This window comes from Thamnophis elegans, chromosome 1 (assembly GCF_009769535.1).
Source record: "Thamnophis elegans isolate rThaEle1 chromosome 1, rThaEle1.pri, whole genome shotgun sequence".
Taxonomy (NCBI): Eukaryota; Metazoa; Chordata; class Lepidosauria; order Squamata; family Colubridae; genus Thamnophis; species Thamnophis elegans.
This window is the reverse complement of record NC_045541.1, coordinates 75,492,135-75,515,365: the sequence shown is the minus strand read 5'-3', so window position 1 is coordinate 75,515,365 and position 23,231 is coordinate 75,492,135.

Sequence of the window (23,231 nt, the reverse complement as noted above, 5' to 3'; positions counted from 1 at the left end):
GAGAATTTTCTGTGTATCACCTTTTTTGTGTGGTTCTGTGTGTCTAAATCCATTCCATGATCTGCATAACTCCCTCATTCATAATCCGGTCAATTGTTCTTCCATTGGCAAATTGCACATGGAGAATTCCTAGAGATACATATGCATTTTCCGTATGGATACCTTGACATGGAAAAAACTTAAAACCCCAGTTCAAATTGGAATCTTCACCATCAGTTATTATCAACATGCCAGTGGTGGGATTCAAAATTTTTCACTACGGTTCTGTGAGGATGGCTTGGTGGGCATGGCAGGGGAAGGATACTGTAAAATCTCCATTCCCACCCCACTGCAAGGGAAGGTTACTGCAAAATCCCCATTTCCTCCTTATCAGCTGGGGCTCAGGAGGCAGAGAATAGATGGAGGCGGGCCAGTCAGAGGTATTTACCAGTTCTCCAAACTACTCAAAACTTCCGCTACTAGTTCTCCAGAACTGGTCAGAACCTGCTGAATACCACCTCTGCAACATGCATAAAAATCAAAGGAAATTCTGCTCACAAATCAACTCTGTCTTCAATATTATCGATTACTTGTCATTGCACATATTTAAAACTATAAAAATATGACCACTTTAAGGCTTATAATGCAAACTGTTGTCTGCTAAAGGTTTGAGGTTTAATCCTATCTATTGTTCTAGAGACCCATTTTTAATCAAGGTAAACAATAGTGCTCTAAATGATCAAATGAGGTAACAGAATAACACAGTCTGAACCAGTGATGGGTTCCGGATCCTGTTGCAACCAGTAAATGGGGCCCGGCTTCCACCACATGAATGCGCATAATGCGTGCAGTGCATGCAGCGCACACATACATACTTACTGCCTGCAATGTTCCGTGATACCTCTGCGATGCTCCAGCTGCTCGGCGGAGCGTCGTGCAGGTGCCATATGCTCCATGCGCATGCGCGGAAGCCCCAAAGAGCTCAAATACTAAGGACGGCGGGCAAGTGAGCCCTCCAGAGTACTGCATTGGAACAGTACCCGGTGCTCCCGGCAGGCACCGGTATGCCCAAACCAGGGCATACCGGTCATAACCCACCACGGGTTGGAAGGGACCTTGGAGGTCTTCTAATCCAACCCTTGCTAAAGCAGGAAACTATATCATTTCAGACAAATCGTCCAACCTCTTCTTAAAAACCGCCAGTTTTTTTGGGTCGCACTTGGGATGCTAAGTCATGATTTGTTTGTTTATGGTTAACTGAACACATCACAGCTGAATTCATGAAACACTTGGGATAAAGTTTACAAATCGCAGTTTGGGTTTATAAAGCAACATTGGAGCTTAGTGCAATGCGTTAACCCAGATAATATTTTCTCTTTGCTACCTGTAATATACAGTGTCTGTTCTGCTATCTTCTATGTCATTATCTTTTACACTTTTTTCACTATATTATACATTGGTTTTATCTTACTGGTTGTTGACACTGACAATAGTTTGGAGTCAGACGGGACCTAAATCTAATTAAAAAAATAAATATACAGACATGGTCATAGACTGGGTATACAGGAAGCACATACACGCACCATTTCATAGCAGTTCAGAATTTAAACCCAAGATAGGAAATGGAGCTGCTACTCTTCATTTCTCTCCTAATGCATAGGAGGTCTTAGCAAAAGAACAGCTAATGTCCATTCGCTTTTACCACTTTCCATAAATAAAGTGAAATGGGGAAGAGAAATTTTAATCATTTTGAAGACTCCCCCTCACCTCAGGCATCTCTAGTTAGATATTTTTGATGGGATACTAAGAAATAGAGATCAGTAGCAAATCAGCCTTTCTGGGCCTGATGAGAGAGCTTTTACAAAGCAGTTTATGTGCTGCTTTCAGGGAAAAAAATGAAGAAAACATGCTATCTCAGGAGTCATAAAAATACATGCTGGCACAAGTGAAGGACCTTTGGCTCGAATTGGGAATGAAGTAGATCTTCCCCACTCCTCAAAAAAGGCAAGCAGCAGCAAACAGGCCCCTGTTAAAAACGAACTGGAGTTGATAACTTTTCTCCACTGTCCTTTTGCTTTTCATAACATTGTTCATTTGAAATGTTTAGTTTTAGATACATTTGTGACCTTTGTGCCATTGTAACATTCATTTCATTATGTTTATTTTTAAAATATTGCTTCCTTTTCCACTAGCATTTCTCTAGCATTTTCTTGCAAGTTGAAAATCTGTTTTTTTTTAAATCAACCGAATGTTGATCCATTGGTTGCAAAAGAAATTGACTGACCTGCTTGTTGCCTAAACTAATGCCCTAGCTGAGAGAGAATAGGTACCCACACAAGTTTATCAAAAATTTCCTGACCACTCAACCCATTACAGCATAACCAACACAAGCTATGAAAAGAATATCACTGCCATACATCAAAAATATCAGAAAAAAACAGAGTATTACAACCACATGGCATCACCATAGTACATAAACCTACTAAAGGCCTGCAAAACATCTTAAAAAACCTAGTAGTCCAAGAATTAAAAACCCAAGAGTCATCAATGACATACAAGTATAAGGACTGTTACAGCCACTATGTAGGACAGACGGGCAGAAGACTAGCAGATCCATGAAAACCAACCAGCAGTCAGAAGTAATGATGAAACTCTGTCATCTCACAACATCAGGATAGACTCAACCATAATTTCAACTGGGAAACTGTGAGCATTCAAACTAAATCCAAAAATGCAAGGGAATCCCTGAAAGCTTGGCATTCAGACAAATCAGCCATCAATAATACATAGAGATTAACCACTTTTACACACCATTCAGAAGTGACAATGGAAGAAAAAAAAAGGAAACAAAAAGACCAGAATACTCCAGTCGTTGTTCCAGTAACCTGTATTAGATAAACAGGGTTTAACACCAGACAAACAAGCAGAAAACAATATCCTAATCAAGGACTATCAAGAAGAAAACTGCACATCACCAATACTGGCAGGGCAAGTTACTGTATGTAACCCACACTCACTAGCACTGATGATGTTACCTAGTTAAGGAAACATCATAGCAAGCAAACAAGAGAGGGCAAGCTCAGAGAGCACCAAGGACTGCACATTACAGAAAACTATAAAATCTGTCTCCTTTTTCCAAAGAAAGGCCAGATCTCGGTGAATTACAATAATACAGGTAATGGCAGCCATTGAGTAACAATTTCAGTCATTTTACTGGATAGGGAGAGTGGCAGCGTGTGTTGCACATTCAGAAGCAGGCAGACATAGAAGAAAAATTAAGCTCAGATTTGTTACTAATGACAAAGGGCTTCAAATCTGCTATATAATAAAGGATCAGGGAAAAAAGTACTATAAACCATGTGGGATAAATTTTAGAGGAACTATTAAATCATTTTGGGGTGGAATGTACTCCATTTAGAAAGCTTTGATTCTGTGTAATTGAGGAAAAGGTCAGGTCTAGGTTTTGGCTGAGTACATTTCCACGTATTGTCCCCAACACCAGCTTTGATCCTCTTGGCAAGCCAAGAGCCAAGATAAAAAATGTCAGTGAGAAGTAGAGCAAATGAATGTCAGTCTAACTTATTTACATTACAGTGACATCTAATGAACTTACTTTTGTTCTCATGTCCAGCAGCTGTTTTAACCAAGTCCTAATCGATAGTTTTTTTAGAATTTATTTTTATTTATGTTTGTGTTCCCTGGATTTGGATTTCTTTTCTGCTATTCTTTTAGTTACTGGTCCTACAAGATCCTTCTGATATTTATTGCAAGCTGCCTTGCCATTTTATATGGGGGCTTTTGAAAGATACAAATGCTTAAGCAAATCAAACACAAAGCCTGGACCAGACAATAGTATGTGTGTCTCTTTCAGAACAATCCCAGTGTAAAATATCTTAATCCTTATAGCCAAATATTGCAGGCCATCAAGCAAGATATAAATTAGGGGACAACCAATCGAGCAGCTGTGGAGTTGGTATATTATGTTGGCATATCCCGATATAAGCAATGTTTCAGTAATGCAAGAATTATGAATAATAAAATTAGATAGGTATAACTGAGATAAGTTGTAGCAAAACTGCCCTGCCAAGTGACAACACTAACCAACATGGCAGTCTGAAAAGCTAATCAGAATTGAAGCTGCTTAGTAGTTGAATGTGAGGGACTGGGAAGCCGCAGGCAAGTTTTCCAATAAGAAAAACATATTGGAGGGAGACACTTCTGTTTCCAAATGTCAACAAAATAACATATTATGTGATGATGAAATAATTTATAGTTGACTTGAAGGAGACTTTTATCTTTACTGTTTTTATGTGGCAGGATCAAACAAGGGAGTGTTGTGTTAACTGTATGACAGTATGTCCAATCTATTGGGAACACACCTTGTATGTGAATGAAAATATTGATCCAAAGCCGTGAGTGCCAATATCATTGACAAATTCAAACTTTTTTCCATTGTGCTTCCTTGTTAATAAGAAAGAACAGTGGTCTGTTGCTTGCAGTTGTTGGGATGAAAAGCTTGCTGAATGGATACTGTCTTCTATTTGGTTCACAATTTAAGAGCATCCACTAGGTCCTAGTCACCTAGTGACTAGGGCAACTTAAAAAAAAACCACTTGAGTTCAGCCCAACATCTTATTTGCAAAATGTTAATTTCAGCTGGGAGGTAGAGAACTCTGCTGTAGCCCTTCAGTTGTAAAGCAGACAAACCATACACATTTTCCCATTCTCACCCACAGATAGACATTTCATTTGCCAAGCTTAATTAAAAGTATGTTTTGGCTTTGCAAATTCACTTAAATCAGATTATCATGACTACAACAAGGAATTAGCTCTTCTGACGCTAAATAAATGTATTTATTTATTTAAGGTCCTACCCAACTTCAAACAAAACCCAGAACAGAAGAAGACTCAATTACTTGCTCTATACCAGTGTTTTTCAATTTTGGCAACTTTAAGAAATGTGGACTTCAACTCAATATATTTAATATTTTTGGTTTTAATATTTTTATTGTACATAGTTGTGGTTTCATCTTCTGAGAACCAGTTTGGTATAGCAGTTAAGGCAACAGGCTAGAAGCTAGGAGGTGGAATTCTAGTCCTGCCCCAGGCATAAAAGTCTATTGGGAATCAGTCATTTTGTTGTATGATGCTGTATTGATATATAACCTGCTATATACTATACAACATACTATGCAACATCTTGGAGAGAACCGAGGACTCCACCTTGAAGTACCTATATTCTTTTCTGACATTTTTCCAATAATAGTTCCCTACTAATACACTAGCATTTTTATAATATAATTCAGGCATCACTCAAGTGACATAAGATCTATTGTCAATACAAAACTTTTTTTTCAGCACAATGATTGGATTAATGCAGAAGTCACTATTAGGGCTTCTATCCAAGTAATTTGGATAAGAGTAACCTTTATAAAAGAGACCAAGCCAAGGAATTAGCAAAATTATTCTTTCAGTCCAGGCTTCTTATTCAATATATTCTTAATATATTAAAGAGAAATTGGTGGTATATGAAAATTCCACAAAAAGAAAAGCATCAAACTAATCTTATGTAGATAGTACCGTGTTTCCCCGAAAATAAAGACAGGGTCTTATTTTCTTTTGACTCCCGTAATAAGCACTTGGCCTTATTTTTGGAGAGGAGGTCTTATTATTTTTGAGATGCAGGAGGTGGCAAACATGGCCACCTCATGGCTGCGGTTGTGTTGCAATATTTTTGGGGAGGGCTTATTTTTGGGGGAGGGCTTATTTTAGCGCAAGCATTCAAAAGCCCAATTGGGATTATTATCCTTAGATGTCTTATTTGGGGTGAAACAGGGTATTTTTATGTTCCTCTCAATTACTTGATGCATAGCTTCTTAAAGAGACTTGCAACTGATGGGAGGAACTGATGGAAGAGTTGTAGTACTCATTCAATTTATATTATATTCCAGATAGAAAATGACTGATGGAGGAAAAAAGAATCCCTAAGATACAATGTATACATATGAATGATGCTGTTTAGTATATATCTTGATCCTTGGCAATAATATGCCAAAGTGGAAATTTAAAAACCGAAGGTAGGTTTTCATTTTTTATTTGAATCTTGAGATCCATTATTCATACTCTTGTAATTAAAGAGTGGGCCATGAGCTATTTGCAACTGGGCCACGGAAATGGCAAGTGAATTTGTGTGCACATGCACATCCCCACTTGCATGAGCAACAGACAAGCATGTGCACACATGCTCCATTTGCATGAATGGTGGGCACACATGCATGCCTTTCATGCAAATGAGCTGCACATGCATGCATGCTTGCTGGCCACTCATGCAGAACCATCCCCCCCCCACCATGGTCTGCAAAGCCAGAAAGGTTGGGGAACTCTGCTCTACACCAAGGAATTTATGTTGAGAAAATTTGTTCTCATAGCTTTCGTATATAATATTTCATTTCACTTTACCTTTCCTAACTACAGTAGTATAGTTTAGAGTGGAACTAAAATGATACTTTTGCAATTGTTAAAGAAATGCTTGCATTGCTCTTTCAAGTTAGCCAGTGGTTTATTATGGGAACCCAAAATGATCTGATTTCCATTTGTATTTTAAAACAGCTGGCATATACGGTAATGGCCTTCCCATTAGATAATGCTTTTAGAATCTCAGAAGGGTTAAACAAGGAATGGAATAATGAGGAAGTCATGGACCTCCTTAGGAGGAGTCAAGGCAGGGAGGGAGGAACAAGTGGCAAAACATGCATCATAATGTCAGAAACTCAAAATCCACCCCTTACATCTTTGCATGTGACATCATTACCCATGTATGCAAGGAGGGGATCTATGTTATGATAATGCAATGCATGTTTCGTCATTTTGGAATTATCACAGTTAAGAGTAGATGACTATAAATTAAAACTACATATTCTGGGCATCCCTCCAGGGACTAGGAAGTCTTCAGGTTGTTAGTCTTTTATCAGTATTAAAGACCTGGCTGTCCCCTCAGGCATTATGGTTATAGGTTTAAGTGAACTCTGATGGTTAATACTGGTTAATGTTATTCTTTATTAATTGGATTGCATTTATAGCCTTGGGCATTTGAGTTTTGTTAAAGTGTTGTTTTTAACCCTTGTATGCCTCCCAGAATCATTTATGGGAAATGAAGCAGCCTTATAAATTATTTTAATAAATAGGTTTTAAAAAATAAAAATCTGTCCTCCTTCCAGGTTTCTGCTGACTGATATTAAAACTAGAGACCTCAGGTCATGATTGAAAGAAACAGCTCTTTGATATAAAGGTTTATTGCAAAAATTAAGGAATTCATCAAGAAGAAATCCAGCAGCTGCCAAGTTAAAATGCAAGGACTTTTATAATAAAATGAAGGCTCAGATCTTGCTCCTTTTTCTACTTCTGCGTGGCACAACAGGCTGGGGGAGTCAGATGCTTTTGGGCGGGAAAAGCAGTAGCTTCTTGTGTTTTATTGTAATGGGTCAACCTTGTCAGAATTAATCTACATACTTAAATTTACTTTACACCAGCTTAAGTGTCATTGACTTGCACTTTGTGGAAAAAAATTAGAAATTCTTCCCTCATAGCTCCTGGGCAGCCAAAGCTGAATGGTGTAAATTTAAAGTATTTCTTTATACAGCACAGAGTAGAGTTAAACTATTGAACTTTTGGTTTGCATTTGTCTGTTATACTGGCACCTGCTAGGACATTGTCTCTAAACTTGGCAACTTTTAAGATGTGTGAACTTTAACTCCCAGAATTACCCTTGATACTTAGTTATTATTGGCATCTCAGTATTTAATGCCATTCTTGTAACAGACAATGAAATACACAGAAAATTGACATATTTATATTTTAAAATATTATTGTACTCAAAGGATACACAGACTGCAGCAAGATCCAGAAAGCCTGTGTTATGCTTAGGTGGCTCATCTTTTGACTTGGTTTAATGTTGTGATCAAATGCTTCTTTTCTTCGGAATTCCATTCTTGAGCTGTTGCACTTCCTGTAGAAATTGCACATTTAATTTTGTGTGTGTGTTGTGATAGTTCCTTCTCATGTAGTTAAAAAGAATGGGACTGCTTACAATTTGTCAGTTCTGCCCCCCCAATACTTCAACGTTAGCTGCCATATGATCAGATTTAAGATTTCCATTAACTTTGTTATACTTGTTAATATATACTGTATGATGAAATCCATGAATGGAGGATAAACCTGTTTCTGGTTGCTAGTTATGTGGTATATGTGCCTCCAGGATCAGAAACACTGAATTTATTTATTTGTGAAGCACGGGAAAATCAGAAATCCAGGCAGCTCAAACGAATATAAAGGTTTATTGCAAGCTTATGCTCTCTACAAAAATCTGAACTACTTGCAGGCAAAGCAAATTAGCAGTAGATAAGAGTCAATATGGAATTCAAGGTGGGCTGGACTAAAATATCTTGTGAGATGTTTGATTGATCTGCATAAGAATAGTATAGCAAACAGGATTGTTCTTCCCTGTGATTCAGCTCAATCCCTCCCTATCTATCTAGCTATCATCTATTTATCTATTTATATTGAAATAAATATACCACTGTGTGAAAGTAGCCAATTAATTAATTAGCAGACAATAGTAGATTTCAGATCCTGTGTACCTCAGATGCTTGATGAGCATGTCAACACAGCAAGTGAAAGACGGGGAGCGGGGGAGGAGCTCTGTGTCAAATTGAAGGAAATAATGAGAAGGCAGTTCTTTATAAGCATGGTTCCAGAATTGTCTACACGCTTTTCTTTCAAATTAGCCAGTTTGTCTGGAATTGCCACCATTTCTTTATTCCCTGTTTATGGAAAGTTCAAATGAGATCATTGCTAATTCACCATTATGTGAAACTGTTCTTTAATTCTGCTTTCAACTTCATGTAGAAAAATAATATATCAGTAGATTTAAAAGTTGCAAATATGGAATTGTGGAAAAAATTTCTTTGTGCAGAAACTCCTTTGAGCTGGGAGATATCGGCTTGCTGAGTTTAGGGTAGTTTTCTTTGTAGAGTCAGTTGGTAAGAAAACTTTCAGATATTCTATGCACACCAACCAAGACATTTCTTCACGTTTATTGTGCAGTATGAAGAAAATTGATGTGCTGACTGTAGGAATATTTCTAATAACTTGTAACATAACTGGAGTAACATATTTGCACTGTTAGGCTATAGACGAAAGCTGCCACAGTTTGATGTGTCATGAGGGCAGCTACTATAATTGAAAATCAGAAAAAAACCCTATGTATATTTGTTTAGTTTGTTGAAAACCCACTTATCTTTCAGCCAGGGTAATAAGTCATAGGGACATATTTGAACCAGCTTCTGCAGCAGCCAATCTTACAGATCTCGAGGGAAAGTCCAGTTTAAGGTACACATTGGGAAACAGCTCAATAAAAATGAGTTCATCCCAAGAACAATTTGTGAAATGGGGAAATTATTGTTGCAATATATCCAAGTTAGTCACAGCAGTATTGCCCTGTAGGTCCTACATATTGTGAGAACAAATAACAAATATAAATATTTTTATAGAAATTAGCTGCTAATTTTTAAAATAAAAACTATTGCACATGTTACTTTTGTGGTATAATCTTCTGAGACTTTAGTGAAAAAAGGGAGATCTAGAAGTGACAATCAACATTATCTCATAGAACATGAAGTTAGTGTACAAATTATGTTTCTTGGACTCATCCCATAAAATAGTCTAGAAGTTTTGTATATCTTAAATTTGCCAAGACCCTATTGAAATAGAACAAGATGTAAAGCACTTGATACATACAAAAACTTTAATCAAAAAGGAATTCTTTCAATCTCTTTGCTTTTACCATTGTATAGGATAGTGTATAGCTTTATTGTCATTATATATCATGTATACAACGATTTTAACCTCACTGGTGCAATCCATGTAAAAAAAAACAACCATAAATAGTATAAAGACTCCCTATGCAAGTAATTGGGGGGGGGGAGAAAAAGAAAGAAAAAGAAAAACTAGTCATACATTTCCGCATGTGCGTGGAGTGTTTGTAGTTGTGTTTAAAAGTCTGATGGCCCAAGGATGGAAACTATTTTTAAACCTATTTGTTTGGCTGGCTATGCTTCGATGTCTTCTGCCCGATGGTAGAAGTGCGATGAGACACTGGCCAGGGTGTGAATAATCTCTGAGTATCTTCCTTACCCTGCTAAAGCAGCGAGACCTGGTGATGTCATCCAGTGGTGTTAGAGGGCAGCCAATGGTTTCTTGTGCCGAATTGATCACTCTCTGTAGTGCCTTTCTGTTCGCACTTAAACCAGTGTACCATACTGTAAGAAGAATTTGAAATTGAGTGGGGAGGGACAACCAGTTCATGGAAGTAGCTAGTAGCAGCTTACCATCTTGCCTCCCCTACATGCCCTCAAGCTGCCTTGGGCTACACTTCCCAGGATTCTCTCTTAACAGTCACTGCTGCAGGGAATTCGCAGAATCTGAAACCCCCCCCCCCCAAGTCCATTTCAGGCTGGGATGGCAATTTGATTCTGATGAGACACTATGATTTGGATGTCTCAAGGCCCATTCCACAAATGATACTGCAGTTTTTGGAGCTTATTTATTAGCGTTCGCAAGTTAATAGCTCAATTCTAATTTGTTGCATTTTGGCTTCAGTACAGTGTGAAACTTGGACACAAGATCCAGAAATGCGTCAGGCAAGCAAGACTGTTTTTTTCTCCAATAACAAACTCTAATTCTCCTAATTAAAACAAACCCCTGAGTGATTCATTCTTGACAAAAAAAATGTGCCTCTGTTTTTATAGCGCAATGAGCATCACAAAGAACAAAGCAGGTGTCTGTCTTTTTGACACAAATGCTCCTTTGGTTCAACTCCTTTATAAAATCTACTTTTCCCCTGCATATATATCTATGCATGCTACCTAATGCCTGAATTAAACCTAAGGAGGCATAATGCCAAATCTTGATATTATAAAATCAAGTAGTGCTATAAAATTAAAATGTTAACGGAGGCATTTCCACTGTTGCACTCTGAAAATATTTTGAACAAAGTAAACGTACAGTTCCGGCCTGTTTTTCATTAACCTGTTATTTGGGAATCCAAATGAGTAACATAGGAGATGTTGCAAAATCATGAGCCCCGTATAAATCACCATTAGGCCTTAGGTAAATATTGATTTAGGCTAGAGGGAGAACTGCTGTTTAAAAGGTTACAGGGTTGAAACACACTGCCTTACACAACATCCTTGCCTTTACACTGAAGCAAAGTCAACAACATTTTTTTTGCTGAATAGTAAACACAATTTTAATCATCTAACCCAGCTGCTGCTGCTGCTGCTACTGCTTTAGCTTCATAGAGAAAATGGCCTAAAGAGAAGAGAAAGAATGCACACTACCCCCAGATGTTGCCAAACTGGGAGATCCATCTATCTGCATTCATGAAATCCTCCAGTAAATAGCAACAACACTTAGACTTATATACCGCTTCACAGTGATTTACAGCCCTCTCTAAGTGATTTAAACATGTCAGCATATTTCCCCCAACAATCTGGGTCCTCGTTTTCCTAACCTTGGAAGGATGGAACGCTGAGTCAACCTTGAGCCAGTTAGGATTGAACTGCTGACAGTCAGCAGAATTAGCCTGCAATACTGCATTTTAACCACTGTGCCACCATGACTCTAAAGTTGGTAACTGAGAGTTGAGATAATAGCATAGGATCTCTGCACTCAGAGAAAGGCAAACTACTCATGTTGTTCTATGAATGTAACATAGACAATGTCATATCTATTCATAAAGTGGTTACAATACAGACCCTTCCCTTCTCTTTCCACTGTATTCAATTCCCAAAGGTCTAAACAGCTTAAACCCACCAACAACATCAGATTAAAAAGGCAATCATTATCAACAAGAAATAAACGGACAAGATAGAGGTGCACCCCCTGGATGCAGATATTTTATTCTCCCATTCCCAAATGCTTTGCTACAGCAGCCCATTTTATGGCCGTTGAAAGCCTAGTAAGATGTAGAAATCTGGACATCCAAGGGCAGGCTGTTGCTCAGAAAGGAAACTGTCACAGCGAAAGGTCAATTAGGGGGCCCTGCAGGTGGCATTTCCTTAGAAATGGACTTTCAGTAGGTCTTACTGGATAAATAGATTCAATCTTCAGGCACTGAGTCATTCCCACAATCCCTGTCCTGGCACAAGATCTGTTTTCATTTCTTTCTTCTCAGTTTTGTTCCTGCTCTGTGGAAACACCTTGGTACAGGGCAAGAGTAGGTTCTGGCTTCTGTTTCTGCCAGTTCGCTCAGGGATGCACTTCGGGCACGCACACAGTTCAGGTGTGCACGCGTTTGATGCACGCTATGTGTGCATGCGCAGTAGTAAAAAAATTAGTTTCTGTGCATGCACAGAAGCAAAAAACAAGATGGCTCCACCTATAGCGCCACCAATAGAACCAATTCTGGGGCATGGCCAGCCGAATTACTACCTACTCAGCCGAACCGGTCTTAACCGGTAGGAACCCATTTCTGGTACATGTGAAAAAAGAGCAAACTCTACTCTTCTACTACCCTTCCTAAAGTGCTCAGTAACAAGCTAAGCAGGGAATATTAAACCTTTTGTAGTGAAAGCAAACTCTTTTTTTATCTTGATATAAAAATAGAAATCTATACATTTACGCTGGTTGTAGATGCTTCCGCTTGTCTATTGAGCCTCTTGAAAGTCTTTGATGTTTGCAAAATGGGTTGGCAATTGGTAGGCTGTGTGAGTACAGCTTACAGTTGTACAATATTTACGACTGACAGTTTATAAATTATGTGTGCTTCCTTTTTAACTAGAAAAGCAGAACTTACACCTGTCTCTGAAACTTATGTGTGGGAGGAGGGGGAAGAAGTAATAATTTTACATCCTCCAGAATATTCTCTCTCTCTCTCTCTCTCTCTCTCTCTCTCTCTCACACACACACACACACACACACACACCAGAGAGGGGGGAAGGGAGAGAGTGAGTGGAGGGCTCTTTTGCAGATGAAGTATGTATTCTACCATCTGAGCTGAAAGAGCATCTGGATACCTCCGAGAGCACTTCATTAATAGAAACTTTAGCAATTCTTAAAACAGTATTGTCTTAAATGTCTCAAGCATTTGATATATGCGCTGGGACTCAGCACAACAGGTATAGCAGGAACTATATATAAGATGTCTTCTGTTGATGACTTTGAACATTTCAACATTTTCATTTCTTGAACAAAGCTGATGCAGTAAAACGGGTGCAATAAACTTCATTGCTTCTACTGCCAGTCAGAGTAGACCTTGGGCATCTCTACTCCAGCCCCCTGCTCAAGCAGGAAACCTTATGTCATCTCAGACAGATGACTGTCCCGCCTCTTCTTAAAAACCTCCAGTGATGAAGCACCTAAAACTTCTGAAGGCAAGACTCATTAATTGTTCTCCCTGTTAGGAAGAAAATTAAAAAGAAAACTCTAAGAAAATTAAATCGGAGATGCCATATCTTTGTGAAAAAATATGAACGTTGTCTGAAAATGGAAACTATTATACAGTTTTTCACTCAAGTGAAGTGCCAAGGAGAAAGCATTGTTTACTGAGTGTGGGAAAAACCACAGAGCATTAAGTCTCTAATAGTTTTTTTTAGGGCATTCACAAAGAGAGCTATACATACACTGATAGGTGATAGATGGAGAGAGGGAGGAAGAACGAGAGAGAGAGCGAGAGAGAGAGAGAGAGAGGGAGGGAGGGAGGGAGGGAGAGAGAGGCATACATTTGCACCTAAAAGAGAGCTGCAGTGCAAAAATATTGAACAGGTTGTTGAAAAAAGCATTCAAAAACAGAATATGTTTTTGTAACAATGAAACTAAAATGATCTTATATCAGTTCAGGAAAGCTCAGTGCAAAATTAGGCTAAAGGCAACAACCATCAAATGCTGCCAGGATTCAATGCCTTCCTTCCTTGGGTGAACTTCTCTAATATTTGCTAATTTTGCAATTGACACTACTTGAAAATCAGTGCAGGTCAGGCATGGAAATGAGATAACTTGTCCAGATAGGATACATTGAATTAGAGTATCATAATTCTTCTCTTCATGAAAATCTTTGAATATCAGTACCGTATATACTCGAGTATAAGCCGAGTTTTTCAGCCCACTTTTTGGGCTGAAAAAAGCCGCCTCGGCTTATACTCGAGTCTACAACTGGATCCGGCAGTGCTGTTGCCTGTTGGAGGAGGAGGAGGCGAACCAGCCTGCCATCGCCGGCCACCGCTAGCCCCGCCGCTCTTCCCGACCCCTTCCAAGCCCCACAGTCCAGCGGATGGAGCAGAAGCAGCTCCGGGGCTTCGCTGCTGCTCCCCACATTTTCTGCACGGGGATCCCTTGGAGAGGGGATTCCAGCCTGCCATCGCCAGCCACCGCTAGCCCCGCCGCTCTTCCCACCCCCTTCCAAGCCCCACAGTCCAGCGGATGGAGCAGCGGCTCCAGGGGGTGGGAAGAGGGGGTGGGAAGAGCGGCGGGGCTAGCGGTGGCTGGCGATGGCAGGCTGGAATCCCCTCTCCAAGGGATCCCCGTGCAGAAAATGCGGGGAGCAGCAGCGAAGCCCCGGAGCTGCTTCTGCTCCATCCGCTGGACTGTGGGGCTTGGAAGGGGTCGGGAAGAGCGGCGGGGCTGGCAGTGGCCGGCGGTGGCAGGCTGGTTCGCCTCCTCCTCCTCCAAAGCACTGCCGGATATCCGCCCAACGCTGCGGTTGCGCCAGCGGGAGCTTTGGCGGCTTCACCTCAGCCACAGCGCTGGGCAGCAAATGTGCTGGTGCTGTTGGAGGAGGAGGAGGCGGCGGCAGCAATAGCACCTGAGGACAGGACAAGAAGCAATGGAAACTTGTCAGAAGGAGACTCAAGCTGGAAATAACGAGAAATCTGACAGTAAGAACAATTAAAATCCTAGGAAAATGTCCTTTCATGAAAAATTACTTTTTCAGTTAACTCTGCCTGACATTAGTTGGGTGAACAGAAATATTAGTTGGCCAATTCTAAAAGGGAGCACCAGAAAGAACTTAAAATATTTTTTAAGAGAGCTGGGTTTTTCATTTATATTATATGTATGAACAGAATTAACACAAATTGCAGATACCAATCAAACATAAAGAAAAAAAGGATGAAATAATGCTCATTTTTAAAAACTCAGTGAAAATAAAAACAATATACCAAGAAGGTGACATACTGGTTGTGATTTGATCTCTTCGGGGGATCCCGGGGATCCCCTATACAAGTATTTTAATATTGCAGACTTGCAGTATTATAAGTCATACTGATATTATAGAACACTTTAATTAAGCGGGTCCCTTGAATAAACATAACTTTGAGTTTCAAATAACACTGATTTTTTATTTTTGAAATTTACCGTAGCTGCTGCATTTCCCACCCTAGGCTTATACTCGAGTCAATAACTTTTCCAGCTTTTTGGGGTAAAATTAGGTGCCTCGGCTTATATTCGGGTCGGCTTATACTCGAGTATATACGGTAAGAAACTTTCTCAAAACCAACTTTGGTTGTGAGCTAATAAACAGCTTTGGAGCTTGGGTTACTCTATTGTAAGCTATCTAGATATATGTTTATTACATCATGCTGGAGCAGAGTGTTATCAAGCCATCCCTGAGTTACTTGAAAAGAATCCTGGTATAAAATTTGCTGCCTTTTCCTAATCCCTATGCTGCATGTGTTGCCTGTTTTAGTTTATACCTAAAGACATGTTAAACAATGTGATTTTGCTCTTCTCCCCTTTTCCAATGTCACCATTGGTGGGCAACCAACTGTCAATCACGCCACCACCATGACAAGCAAGAGAGTACATCTATCAAAGCTCATTCACTTTGCAAGCTCACCTAACAAAGAGGTGGCCTGTAGCTACATCCAGCCCATAAGTGAAACTCAGAAAAGAATAGCAGTGGGGAAAAATGTCCCAGGGTGGCATATATCTGTACAAGCCTAAAAATACAGGTAGTGCTTGACTTTTGACCACAACTACAACCACAGTTTCCATTGCTAAGCAAAGCAGTTGTTGAGTGAATTGGATTAAGTGGTTTTTTTACTTTTTTTTTTGCTAGAGCTGTTAAGCAAATTATGTGGTTGTTAAACAAATCTGGCTTTGTCATTGACTTTGCTTGCTGGAAGCTAGCATGCAGGTTGCCAAGCAGCCAAATTTTGATCACATGACCATGGGATACTGTAACACTTGCAAGTGCAAGAACTGAGTTTCCCTGCAATGCAGCTGTAACTTCAAATGATTCCTAAGTAAATTGCTATAAATTGAGGACTACCTGTAGCCAGACTGATCTCAACCTTTAGGAGAGACAAGATAGCAGTGTTCCAATATCTCAGAGGCTGCCACAAAGAAGAGGAGGTCAAACTGTTCTCCAAAGCACTTAAAGGCTGACAGTTAGAAGAATTAATCAATGTAAATGGCTTGCCTCCAGAAATTGTGACTGCTCCAACACTGTAAGTTTTTAAGAAGCGATTGGACAACCGTTTCTCTGAAGTGGTATAGAGTTTCCTGTTTGAACAGGGGGTTGGACTAGAAGACCTCCAAGGTCCCTTCCAACTCTGTTATTCTGTTATCCTGTTTGTCTGGATTGCATTGTTTGTCTGACTGTATTGCTAACAGGATGGCGAGCAGGCACATCAGATTTTACTTTTGTGAAAACCACTATGGGTGGCTGTTGACTAATAGGGGAAAACCTCATTTCAGTAATGGAAGAAATACAAATGACTTAAGATCGACATATGCATGGGTTGAAGATGAAATGAAGCAATGGCATGGGGACATGTGAGAAAAGGATGTTGCCTATGGATTTCTGGTTAGTTGCAAGTGAGCCCCTAGCTTTACTGAAGAAGTTAATGAGCTCTCCAACCCACACAAGTATGCTATATTCTTTTATAGGTTGGGGAATTGTAACTTTAGGCACTCCGATTATAATCAATTAGTTTAAAAGCTTTTATCATGCAATATGTATTGTATTTACTGTAGTGCAAGCATAACCTATTGCAGATAAAGAAAGCTAAATAAATTGAGGGGGGGAGGAATAATTCCACTCACTTTCACTTTGTCATCAACAATTGCCAGAAAATGTCCTCACCAGAGAGTGTATAAAGGAATTGAGTCTTTATAGAAAGAAAGGGGGGGGAAGGGTTTCCCTTGCGTAGCTATATTATGGCGAACGGCACCTATACAATCAGACTCAAGCAATCTAAGATAGGAATAAGAGCCATCTTATACCGAACAGCTTAATGGTCCAAGCGATCCACCCACGTATATCAGGGCTGTTCAACCTGCGGTCTGCGGGCTGGATGCATCACATACTGGCTACGCCCATGCCAGTGGTGGGTTCTGGATCCTGGTGCAACCAGTATGATGCAATGTGGCCCAGCGTCCATCACATGAACATGCACAGCATGTGCGCACACATGCACAATGCGTGCATGCATCCTTACCTCCTGCGACGCTCCGCAACACCTCCACGATGCTCCAGTTGCTCGGCCGAGCATCACGCATGCGCCGTATGCTCCGTGTGCGGAAGCGCCAAAGAGCTCAAATACAGGTAAGGATAGCGAGCGGGCGGGACCTCTGGAGCATCGTACCAGAACGGTAACCGGTACTCCCAGCAGGCACCATTACGCCCGTACCGGGGCGTACATCCTGCAACCAACCATTGGCCCACGCCCAGTTTAGTGAAAGGGGAAAAAAGTCCCGACACGGCACATGATTCCACTGTGACAATATGAGTTTGACACCCCTGACCTATATGGTCCATCTTTCCTTAATCTAGGTGTTCTCCAAGTTTCCTTTTCTGCAGCCAGATATTCTGCAACTGCCCGAGAGACTTTCTATGGGTCTGCTTTCTTGTTAATGACTGTAGAAAAGCTGGGACCTGGAAAAGGAAGGGTTTTGGTAAGGGGCGCTTTTTATATTTTTAAAAACAAATTTACTTGGTTATTTTGGAGTTATAAAATAATGGCATATGTAAAATAAGGTGACCAGACATCCCGATTTTGGCGGGACAGTCACGATTTATAACAATTTGTCCCATGTCCCGGGGCGTTTTTAAAAAGTCCCGATTTTCTGGCTTCAAGTTGAAAGCCCAGTGGATTTGCTTAAGAAATCCTAACCAGGGCAAGACAAAAGACACTCTGTCTAAACCCTCTCTCTGTCTCAGTACTTTCATTGAAGATATTAAAACATTAAAGCAAGAAAACGGACCGCCCCCCGCGCCCCTTTTACCTCATTTTATAAGAAAAGATGACCCAGTACCATAGAGCTGCAGGAAATACTTGGCTAGAGAAGTCGCGAGTGTTCCTTCCTGGATTTTCCGGAGGGGAGGGGCACGGAGGTTGGAGGTCGGCTCGTGTGGAAAAAATGGTGGCAAAGTTTCTTTGAAAAATATTTCCCTGATTAATTTCACCATTTTAATTTGCTCAGTTCTTTGTATTAACATCTACATCATTCTGGATTGACTTGGAATGCTCACTTGTGCCTGCTGGTAAGTGAGCTGGGTTTTTTTCTTTTATTTTTTTAATGTATTTTAAAATAATATTTTATTTATTGTGCATAGGATTTTTTAAAATAGTTTTATTCTGTGTGGATTCTTTTTTTAAATTGTCTTAGACTATTTAAAAAAAGATTCTATCCAAAATACAAAATACCAGCTGCAGTTATTCACTTAAGAACTGTGGCAAGGAAGGTGGTATAGTGACCAAAGTTACAATGGCATTGAAAAAAGTGACTGATGACCATTTTTCACACTTAGCGACCATTTTCACACTTAGCGACCGTTGCAGCATCCTTATGGTCACACGATCAAAATTTTGATGTTTGGCAACAGATTCATATTTATGATGGTTTCAGTGTCCTGGGGTCATTTTAATTGCCTTTTGTGACCTTTTGACAAAGTCAAATAGGGAAACCAGATTCACTTATGTTACTAACTTATCAGCTGCAGTTATTCACTTAAGAACTGTGGCAAGAAAGATGGTATAGTGACCAAAGTTACAACGGCATTGAAAAAAGTGACTGATGACCATTTTTCACACTTAGCGACCATTTTCACACTTAGCAACCGTTGCAGCATCCTCATGGTCACACGATCAAAATTTTGATGTTTGGCAACAGTTACAATTTATATTTGTAAATTGTAGTTATGTTGAAATAAAAAAAATATTAAAATACTATTTTTGCGTTGTATGAAAATTTTTGTTGCTCCGTATAAAATTTTTAATCAACCCCCCCCCCCCTCAAAGGTGTCCCTCTTTACCAATCTGAAAATCTGGTCATCTTAATGTAAAACCTTGAAAGAGAAATCCCTGTAAATCTTTTTAAGTCCTGAGCCTATCATTATTTAGCTGCACCACTGATTTTCTTCAAGCTAGTGTACAGTATACAATGAATTGGATCTATTCTTTCAGAGGCATTCTGCCAGAATTCTTGTACTGGTGGGAAGGAGGGAGGGGTGGTCTTTGTTATCCCTCCTTTTGCAGGCCTCTCCCCCGCTGCCTGGAGAGTTGCCACCATCTGTAAAAGAGGTGTTCTTCTCCCTCACTTTTTTTTATTTTGTGAGTGGAAAAAATGGCTAGGTGAAAAGCAACCGATGCTGCCAGAAGAAGTTCTCTTGCTGGTGGGAAACTTTTGCAGGATCAGATTCAATGGCCTAATATGTTAATTTGAGTCAACTTAGATGCTGTGCAGGCACTGCCAAACTCATGAGCAGTAGATACAATTAACAGATTTAATACAGAGATGCACACACTTATAAACTACAGTTATTAGTGAATTATTTCAAAGGAAATCCTTGTGTAGAAGCACATGGCAGCATGAGGCAATCCTGGATCACCCCAGATAAATTTTGCCTCATCATTAAGGAAGAGGAAACAAGATGCTGGAGATCTGAATTGAACTTCTTCAACTTAATCAGACAGAACGGGGCATAAATCCTGTCCCTTGAACTGAGAATGCTCAGGAACAGCGGAATAACTTGTTATCTGCTTATTTCCATGGCATCCTTCCTACAGTAGAAACCGTGAGCCCACTTGGCCTTGTTTCATCTCCTGTGTTGCATGCAAGTGCTGCCAATTAGGCACTTGTTTTAATTACATTTCAGATATTTTTTTCTCAATCAGAAAAAAAAGAAGAAGAGCACAAAGTGAGGGCAACACTTATGATAGCTCTGCATACAGCAAATTCTGATTTAGTAGCTGAATGTCAATAGTATTTTCTGGCAGCTCTCCCCCACTCTTAGGCCATTCTGCAAGGCCTTGAGGCCCTGGCTGCTCTCCCAGCCCCAAGATTAGTCTGCATGAGGCCTTCTTATTGAATGTGGTATATATACACGTACGTACGTACGTACCAGAGGTGGGTTCCTACCAGTTCGCACCTATTCGGTAGAACCGGTTCGTCAAATCTACCGAACCGGTTAGAAGAGGTTCCACCAGTGGACCCGGAAAGCAGGCCACACCTACAGAAGAGGTTCCAAATTTTTTTGAAACCCACCACTGGTACGTACGTACGTACATACCAGTGGTGGAATTCAAATAATTTAACAACTGATTCTCTGCCCTAATGACCAGCTGTGTATGTGGGGCTCAGTGGACATGTGACTGGGTGGGCGTGGCTAACTCAACACCACTCCCGTCTATGGGCATTTCACCTTACCTGTTACAATGTGATCAGGGTTAACCAGAGAGGCAGTTTCTGTAAGCAGGGCAACAAAGATGAGGCTAGAAACAACACCAGAATGTCTCCTTCCTGCCTTCCTTAGAGGATTACCCCTGTAAAGTGGAAAAAAACAAAAGGAGATTTCTTCCCACAACCAGTTTTTCGAACTGCCTGGAAAGTTACCAACCAGTTTTCCAGAATAGGTGCGAACTGGCTGAATCCCACTACTGATTCATACATACATACATATTTTTTATTGAAGGATAATTTTACTTAAGATTAAAACAACTTCAGAAACAAACAGAAAAATAGAAACAATACCAAAGAATACAAGGAAAAGTGAAGGAAAGCAAAAGACAAAGAAAAAGAAAGAAAGGGTGTTTGTGTAGGATAGTCGTATACATCTATTAAATAAAAACAAACAAATATATAGCATCTTAAAAAGTGAATTCTAATTTTCTTTGCAGCAATTATAGATATGATAGATAACATATATACCCTCCCTAATGACACACTTTGGTTCTTGTTAGATACCAGAAACATTGGTAATGGTTTACATCAAGGTCCTCTGTTTCGGCGGGAACAGAGATTTAATCTGATTGGTCAAAGGGTCTGACAGCTCCCTATAAAAGGGCTGCTGTCAGACTGAACCTTCGCTGGATTGTACATAGTTGACTTGTGCTAATAAAGAGCTGTTTGTTACTCTGAAGCCTGAGTGTGCCTTCATTCACCCGATCTAACACTGGCAACGAAGGTGGGATAGGAAGGCAACTAGGCAGACAAAAAGAGCTCGACAATCCAGCAGGCCAATCCAGCACTGAGCACGGCGCAACATCAAGAAGCCATCTTTGAGCGGCAAATTCAAACACGCTCAGGAACACAAGATAACAACGTATGCCCCACTGACTCCGTACAGCCCAGCCACCGAACACTGGGAATTCTACATGATGAGGTTTGATTGCTTCCTTGAAGCCAACAACCTCATGGGCCTTTCTGAAGGCCGGAAAAAGAATATGTTCCTGAGCTACTGCGGACCAGAAGTGTTCGAGACGGCGATGGATTTGTCTGAGCCAACACCACTGCAATCGGTCGCTTTGTCAGTTCTACAATAGATACTGAGGACGCACTATGCTCCCAGACCGTCTAAATATGTCCGGAGGCACAAATTCAACATCCGTAACCAAAAAGAAGGGGAATCCATCAATGAATGGATTTCTTGCGGCGCTCAGAAAGGCTGCAGCCTACTGTGAGTTTAGAGATCTTGATGAACTACTACTTGACCGCATCATTTGCAGTGTTAGGAACATTGGCCTGCAGAGGAGGTTATTAGAAAAAACTAATCTTACTCTCCAAATTGTCCTAGACGAAGCCAGGGCTACTGAGTCTTCAATTAAATCAACGGAAACCCTGCAGCGCCAAAATAGTCTAAAGAGCGTGCGGAAGAGCACAGGCGTGCATCACGAGGCCACAGAGCCTGATGGCTCGGAGAGCGAAGATGACAGCTACCACATGCACAGTGATCGCACCAAGTGGGCGTGAAAATTTGAACCGCGTTTCTCGCTTTGCGCTGGCTGCGGAGGAAACCACCTCAGAACACATTTACATTTACACAATGCCATCTGTCAAGGCTGCAAACGCAAGGGGCACATCGCCAAGGTTTGCAGAAGTGATCACCCCGCTACAACCTGGAAGCCCAGAAGCATACCTAACTGCCAGCAGAGGCCCAACCAAGGGGCATGGCAGCCGCCACCACGGCAAACAGAAGGTGACACCAGAGTCACCTACCACACCTCCATAGGCCAAGTCTGCACAAAGCGTCCAAAAAAGCTGAAAGTCACAGTCCTCATTGAGGACTCTCCATGCAATATGGAGATTGACACAGGGTCATCCTTGACCATAATGTCTTGGGCAGCGCTCAAACAGGCTATCCCTAGCCTTAAAAAGCATCAGATGCGGGGTCCAGATATCCACCTTCACGACTACTAGGGGAACCGAGTCCCCATCATGAGCCTGTGGACCTTCCGGGTGAGGTTCAGGACCTTCTGTGGCCAGCTACCAGTGATGGTAGTCAATGGAGACCTGCAGAGCCTCTGGGGCTTGACTGGTTTGAAGACTTGGGCCTAGAAGTGACCGGAATCAACACCATACGAGGCGAAAGCACTGAGGAATTCCTTAAGGAGTTCGAAGACATCTTCGGCACTGGTCTAGGTAAGTATGAGGGGACTCCAATATCTTTTAACTTGGACCCCAATGTAGCCCCCATCAGGCTAAAACCCAGGAGAGTACCTTTCGCTCTCCGCCCTAAAATTGATTTGGAACTAGACAAATTGATTGGCCAGGGAATCCTAGAGCTGGTAGATCACAAATGCTGGGAGACCCCTATAGACCCCCTATAGTGACACCTGTCAAGCCTGACAGGTCTGTCCGCATCTGCATAGATTACAAGTGGACCCATTGTACAGCATTTACTGCACTTATTAGGCCCCGGAAAAGTTTTTGCAAAATTAGATATGGCGCAGGCATACCAGCAGTTGCCTGTAGAT